Source organism: Sardina pilchardus, chromosome 1, assembly GCF_963854185.1.
Source record: "Sardina pilchardus chromosome 1, fSarPil1.1, whole genome shotgun sequence".
NCBI classification, from domain to species: domain Eukaryota; kingdom Metazoa; phylum Chordata; class Actinopteri; order Clupeiformes; family Clupeidae; genus Sardina; species Sardina pilchardus.
The window spans coordinates 42,871,551-42,879,050 of NC_084994.1; the positions used below are offsets into that span (position 1 = coordinate 42,871,551).

The following is a 7,500-nucleotide window of genomic DNA, read 5'->3' on the forward strand; positions in this document are numbered from 1 at the left end:
GGTTAGAATATGATGCACGTTGTTTAAGCATAAACATAAACAAACACGATGTGTTTGCAATCACTGACTAAACCTTTAAATGTAAATGTGCAGAAGGGAATGGGCTCAAAAACCTGGGAAGTAAACAAACTCAAACATAAAAGCCAGCAAACAGTAAACAAAACAGCAAATTGTCCCTTTGGTGTGTCCTTAAAGTACAGCTTACTGAAAGTTGCCAGCAGAACGGAGAAAAAGCAGGTGGCAGTTATTTTTGATATTTGACATTTTGCCAGAGAAAAAAAGATGTGTGGTACTGACAAGCAGTTTTACTGTGTACAATTGACATCAGGCTGATTAAATAATTGCAGGATATTCATTTTTGCTGTATGTGTGTGTGCGTGTGTGTGCGTGTGTGTGTGCGTGTGTGTGTGTGTGTGTGCGCGGCGTGTGTGATTTGAAGGTGCAGAAAGCGGAGGCGGCGCACCCTCTCTTTATCATGTTGAAAAATCATTGGCTTCAGCCTTTCACCCAGGACAGCCATGACAGCAACCCACTGGGATGAGATTCACTAATCACCGCGCATCGCCCACTCCATCAATGGGCCAAAATTGCCCTGCTCCAGATTCTGTGTGGCGCACCACAGAGATTCACACATTCACAAATCTGGCTCTGTAACCACGGGTGATGCTAGAAACGCCCGGGGTTTATGATGTCCTAATCATGGCGCCAATCTCTCTCTTTATACTGCGCGCCCACTTCCACTGAAGACTAGTGGAGATTCTGCGTTTCAGGGTTAATGAGGGTGAGGTCTTGTGTTAATGCAATGCAGGCCGCCATCGAGGCGTGAAACGTGCAGTAGCAAGCGGGCCAGCTCTGGAGTCCTTTTGGTTTGGGTCAAATATGAGAAGGCAGCACATGCTGGAGCTGCCAAGGCTTTTAAAAAAACAAACTTCATCCATTAAGACATACAGTATAATGGCCTCACACTAATTTAGATAAACATTAACGGACCTTCATTATCTTTTTTTCCTCTCTGACATAGCCTTAGTAAATGTTTTTTTTCTAGGGCACTGAGTGTTCCATAAAGCAATTTTGTAAAGCTTGTAACATGTAGAACTGCCATAGTTGTCTCTGCTTTATTATTACTTTTCCCAGCCACAAGACGCAGAGCAAGAGCCAAAGCCGCCAGTGCATAATGATTTGACGACCACAGGGCCATATGTATCAACGCCATTCCGCAGCAAACGCTCAAAGTGGTAGCGCGGCGTGAGGTCTAAACGCGACCAAGCGGAAACGCTCTCTCATTTATGATCATATAAATTCCTACATTTTCGCTAGTCGGGAATGTTTTATTCTTTATTTTTATCACATCTGTTGGTTTGTCGTTTAATCACACTTCTTTTACGCACGAACGCGCGCACACAGAAACACACACACACACACGCACACACACACACACACACACACACACACACACACGCACGCACACACTCATGCACTTCAGTAGTCGCTCACCCCCTCTCGCTTATATGACCTGCAGCAGCAGTGTGGTGGAGCGCCCTGGCGCAGCACCGTGAGTCGAGACGGAGCTCCGGAGCGCTCTCTTCCCGCCTCTCTCTCGCGCACACTTCTCATGTGGGATGCTGTTGCGCCAGCTGAGCTGAATAGCGACAGCTACGTGATATCCAGCCGTTGGATTTTTTTGAGCGCCTCGAGCTCCGTACATGTCAGTGAAGAAGAAAAGTCTCGAGCTGAGTAGGGAAACAGAAACATAACGCAACGTAAGGCAAGCGAGGCGCACGTCATGAGATACTGCCTAACCGAAAAGAGTTGTTTATGATGGTAAGTTATTTTTTCCACTCCTTTTTTTCCAATTATCATGTTGTTTTGTTTATATGCTGTAACCTTCGTAACACAACATGATTCTGAAGTGACCTTATGATCGGATGGAATGATGGGATGGATAGATCATGTTTACATGTGGTGTTCCTGCACGGTGGTGTATCGGTCTCAAATCAGTTTACAGATGTGCAGGTTGTGTACAGTCGCGAATGCTCTCGTTTTGCAGTGAGCATAAACATTAGAAAGTCAGCGTGTGTATTTACACTTTTTTTGACATGCAAATGATTTCTGTGGCTGTAGTTTTCTAGTGTCTAGGGTTTGTTTTTTGTGTCTTTCATATTGAATCAAAAGAAAGAAAGAGGATGAAGGGATAAAATAAGACAGGTGCGTGTGCGTGTGTGTGTGCGTGCGTGCGTGCGTGCGCGTGTGTGTGTGTGTGTGTGTGTGTGTGTGTGTGTGTGTGTGTGTGTGTGTGTGTGTGTGTGTGTGTGTGTGTGTGTGTGTGTGTGTGTGTGTGTGTGTGTGTGTGTGTGTGTGTAGCCGGTGCGCGCGCGACAAGCAACACTGGCAAACTGGGAGAGGGACAGGTATGAAGGGGTCAACTGTAACCAAGGTAACAAAAACCTAGTAGCCTACAAGATCAGACCCATGCATATGCAATCTCTTGTCACACACCACAACAACAACCAACTCAAACTCACACCTTCACATCTTACCAGAGGCAGAGCAAGCCTGGACACACACACAAACACACACACGCGCACACGCGCACACGCGCACACACACACACACACACACACACACACACACACACACACACACACACACACACACACACACACACACACACACACACACACACACACAGGATTGAGGAACACCTCTAAGGTGAGATGCTATCACAGGCTGAGAGCGTGTGTGTGTGTGTGTGTGTGTGTGTGTGTGTGTGTGTGTGTGTGTGTGCTCTCTGAACAGAGGCGTGAGTAAAGGGGACTGCTGTGTTGTGGAATGGCTGTTGTTTGGTAACTGGAGGTAATGAATGGGATGAAGACTCCAGATGGGGGTCCTCTGTCAATGTCAGTGACGCCTCTGCCCCCTCATTGATTCCAAATGATTCACAAACTCCTGCTGAGATCCAAATGCATTACTCTCTCTCTCTCTCCCTTTCTCTCCCTTTCCCTCTCTCAGTCTTTCTCTCTTACACTCACACACTCTCTCTCTTGCTCTCTTTCTCTCTCTCTCTCTCTCTCTCTCTCTCTCTCTCTCACACACACACACACACACACACAACCGTTTTCTATTTCTGCTCCATTCCGCTGCCTTTCTCATTCCTCTGCTGATGCGCACTGACAACACTGATTCACACTTAATTCATCTCATCCTGATCAATCGGATCCAGGAGTCAACATCTGTTCACATCAGAGAGAAAGAGAGAGAGAGAGAGAGAGGGAGAGAGAGAGAGAGAGGGAGAGAGGAGGGGGGGGGGACTGAAGCACTGATGAATACTCCCGCTTGTCTCTCTCCTCCTCCTCTCTCCTCCTCTCCTTCTCCCTACCTTTCTTCTCCTCCCCCTCTCTCTCTCTCTCTCCCTCCATCTCTTCCTCTCTGAGTGCAATTAGCGGTTCTTCACCCCAGCCCCTCTCCCCTCTCCAGTTAACATGTTGCACCTTTGGATGCAGCTGGAGATAGAGATGCTCTTTATTTAATTGCGTGCCAAGCCCGCCCGGCGAAGCCCCACTAATGGCTTTCATTTGCCAACCTGCTCGTTTAGCCAATTTGGCAGCGATTCGGATGTGTTTGTTTGCATTCTGTCATCACATAGGCGAGGAACAAGTGGCCACATTGCGGGAGGCTTTACCTAAGACCGGCGTTAAACTGGGAATTATGCTCAGTTCATTTGTGTCGTCAAAAAAAACAAAACAAAACAAAAAAAAAACATTATAGATTTTGACCTGCCATTACAGAACAATGAAAAGATAATGTGCGTTTTTTATGCATCTCAAGTCTTTCTCTCTGGAGAAGGTCGGAGAAAAATGTGGACAATAAAAAAGGCAATAAAACGCATAGGCGACATTGTGCATCAATGCTTCTCTTTCATGCCTTCAGAATTAGATCATTGGTTTAAGTCCAGAACCATTTTTAATTGCAGATCAAATCAATGACATGTCACATCTTCAGAGCCAGATACATTCATCTCACAGCTCAGCCAGCAGCACAGGTCTGACATGGTCTCAGATGTCAGTGCGCAGTGTATGCTGACTGATTATGTATAGTATGCTAAACATGTTTACTGGGCCGTAGTTTTAATATGAACTCTTTACCTGTATTCTGGCGTATGGATATACAAAACTAGAAGGGAAAAAGTGTCTATATCACCCTTTACTTTTTTAATTATTATTATTTTTTATCAGAAACCCATTTAATGTGTTGCCTTGGTTGGTTTGTCTTGATTATACCAATCAATATAATAGTGTGTATACTGTTATGGGAAAATGTTAAATCCTAGGGGTATGGAGGATGCCGTAACTAAACTAAAGAGAAAATAGTAAACACAAACAAGGAAGCAATTGAATGAAATGACCGGTTTATTGATAAATCAAAATAAGAGTTCAAAGGAACAATAACAGAACTAAAGAAATGTTAGGCTCGGCCTATGGAAACGTAGACATGACAAACAGACAAACAAACAAAGAAGCCCCCCGGACTATAAAATGAGCATGTCCAGGTACCTCACCTGGACACCCCAGGCCACCAAGGCCACACAAAGGCAATAAACAGGCTTATGCCAAACCCGGCACACCCTGGCCACACTAGGCCAGGCTGTGCTACATCGTAGCCACTCAAACTCCCCACTGGGAGAGTAGTTGCCGTGCTTAGCACGCACCATAAACGTAACACGACACAAAACACTACACACAGCCATCCGCGGCTCTCACACAACCGTGGATGCTGGCGGTCACAAAGGCACTGCTCTGATGCAGTCTTGGTTCTTTTACAGTAATGGCTGACCAATAATTAGCCCCAAGCAGGAACCACTCAGGCAATCAGAGGTGGGCGAGAAGAACAATAAGAGAGGAACAATAATAATAATTTAAAGTGTCAGATAATCAATATCTCAATAGTGGCATGAATACATTCAGAGTAGTATATATATAGAATGTATTATAAAATCAAATCCTATCACTATATAGAATTTATTTTAAAATCCAATCATATCCCAGCCCTATCTATCCTATAATAATACACAGCTGGAACTGCACGTCTGCTCAGCCGAATAGAAAGTTTTCACCCTTTTTGGACTAGGTAAGAATTAAGAATGTACCATGTACTGAGAAACAACACATTGATCATGCACACATCAGACACAAGAGAACAAACACTGAATAATTGATGGTAAGGAACAGTTGTGTGGGCATAGGTGAAAATGTCTTAGATTGAGGCCTTCAAGGCGCACTGGCGGAGATTAATTTGTCAACACTATTATCATCGCAGAGCATTCTGGCCACACGAAACAGGCAAAATGCCAGTGGCAGTTCAAACAAAACTTATTCACACACACACACACACACACACACACACACACACACACACACACACACACACACACGCACTGGCTGGCTGGATGGTATGTGGGCATTCTGATGGGGGAGTGCATGGAGTTCAGGATGACGCCGATGTCCCCCCCCCCCCCCCTCTCTCTCTCACCTTGCTGTGTCAATTTGCTGTCAACAGCTGCCCACATTCTCAGCACCTCTCTCTCTGTGGGTCAAAATGACACAAACAATCATTGTCCGAGATGTACACACACACACACACACACACACACACACACACACACACACACACTCATCTCCATATTAAATTCACACGCAGAACCACCCGTGTACAGTGCCAACGCAGTGTCTTGACACCCAACAGTAAGTCCCCAGTTTTATCATCTATTCACCCCTCTCTCCCTCTCTCTCTCTCTCTCTCACACACACACACACATACACACACACATACACACAGCTCCCATCCCCCTCATCAAAATGTGCTGTGTCCAAGAGTAATTGGCCATTTGAAAAGGCTCCCTGGAGACGTCGTTTCGCGTCCAGTCCAACGTTTTTTCCCTTCAACAGTGTCAACTGCACGACTACCCTGCGTGAGGGAAACGTCCGAGGGCCGATCTCACAAGGGCCCCCAGTCAGCTAATTGGTCCCCATTAAAAACACACTCTCATGGCAGGAGACGGTAGCTCTCCTCCTTAACGCACAAGATCGCTGCACACAGGGCGACATTTTTGCGCCCCTTAAAAATGTGGTCTTGATGATTTTTTTTTTGTTTTGTTCCGCCGGCTCATTGATCCTTTTTTGAAAATGCCACTCGAGAACATGAAAGACAAACCAGAATGCTGCTACCAACCACCACCACCACCACCACCACCACCACCACCACCACCCACTGCTTATTAGAGCTAAACAACAAGCCTGTACACCCTAATGGCATCAGAGCAGTTACGCGCTTTTCAAAAAGCCACATTTTATCTGCTGGCTTTTGTTTCTCCTAGCACCCCCCCCCCCCACCCCACCCCCCACAAAGCATATATTTATTATGGGCAATCAGACAGGTCCCACAAAAGGCCGGCCGGGGCTGTCTGAAGCGCTCGGACGCAGAGGTCAGTGGAAACGCTCGCTCTGAGTGTTCTCTCCGATGCTCTTCACACACCAATTAATGGTCCGGTGCTCTCTGGACCTTTTGCAGAGCGGCGGTGAATGGGTGTGTAGCGACAACGAAACGAAATTACACTGACCGCCTGACGCACATGGAGAGTGTGCTGAAATCACCTACAAGGAAGCATGTGAATGCACTGTACTGTACGTGCCGTTCTTCCAACCACATAATTACCATCAGTAGCCATGTAACAGTTCGCCGGTTCAAACCTGAGGGATGGTGCTCTCTGTGCTTCACTTCTATGAAATCGATGTCTCTGGTTATTTGCGTATGGATGTAGTGGTGTTTATTTATATCATGTGTTTGAGTTGAACAACTCCACAGCTTCCACGGTGTTCAGTGAAAACAGGGGTTTCAGTCTGAAAAAACCCCTCACAAAACACTCTTGAAGGGGCAGAGGGGAGAAAAACATGTGGGGGATGATTCTCTCTGTGGATGTAGTTGTGTTCTATCATGTGTTTGAGTTGAACAACTGTGTTCCAGCAGACTTCGAGCTTGAGAAATCCGTGAGCTTGAAAAAAAATCACTAAGACGTCAGCAGAGTAGACTATAGTTTACAAACCCAGAGACGTTTGCCCTACATTTTAGACAACACACATGAACAAGTGCCACACTGAACTGTACTTGATCTCCTCTCTGAGGTCACGGGCTGCTGTTATCTCAGGACGTAAAACATCTGTCCAGTCCAGATGTGTATCTGCGGTGACTTTACAACATTATCAGTGGCTCCACGTCACGGCAACAGATCACGCCATATACATCAATCCAGTCCAAGCTGTCAATCAACACTAGTCCCCTTCCTCTGATCTCCACTCTACTTACCCATCCACCCACCAAACACTCCCCACCCATTCTCCCACCAGATACACCCCACACATCGACCAACCAAACACTCCCCACCCATCCACCCACCGAAAAAACACTCCCCACCCACCCATCCACCCACCACACACTCCCCACCCACTC

The 7,500-nt window shown here is 46.2% G+C and overlaps 1 protein-coding gene across 1 annotated transcript in view; it reads left to right on the forward strand.

Annotated features, from left to right (window-relative positions):
* The first annotated feature begins 1,694 nt into the window (after positions 1 to 1,694).
* The window catches only part of si:zfos-169g10.2 (somatostatin receptor type 5), a 14,866-nt gene continuing 9,060 nt past the window's right edge, over positions 1,695 to 7,500 (forward strand). The window contains exon 1 of the mRNA XM_062535252.1: positions 1,695 to 1,821. The gene's annotated coding sequence lies outside the window, so the exon portion shown is untranslated. The remainder of the gene's footprint in view (positions 1,822 to 7,500) is intronic.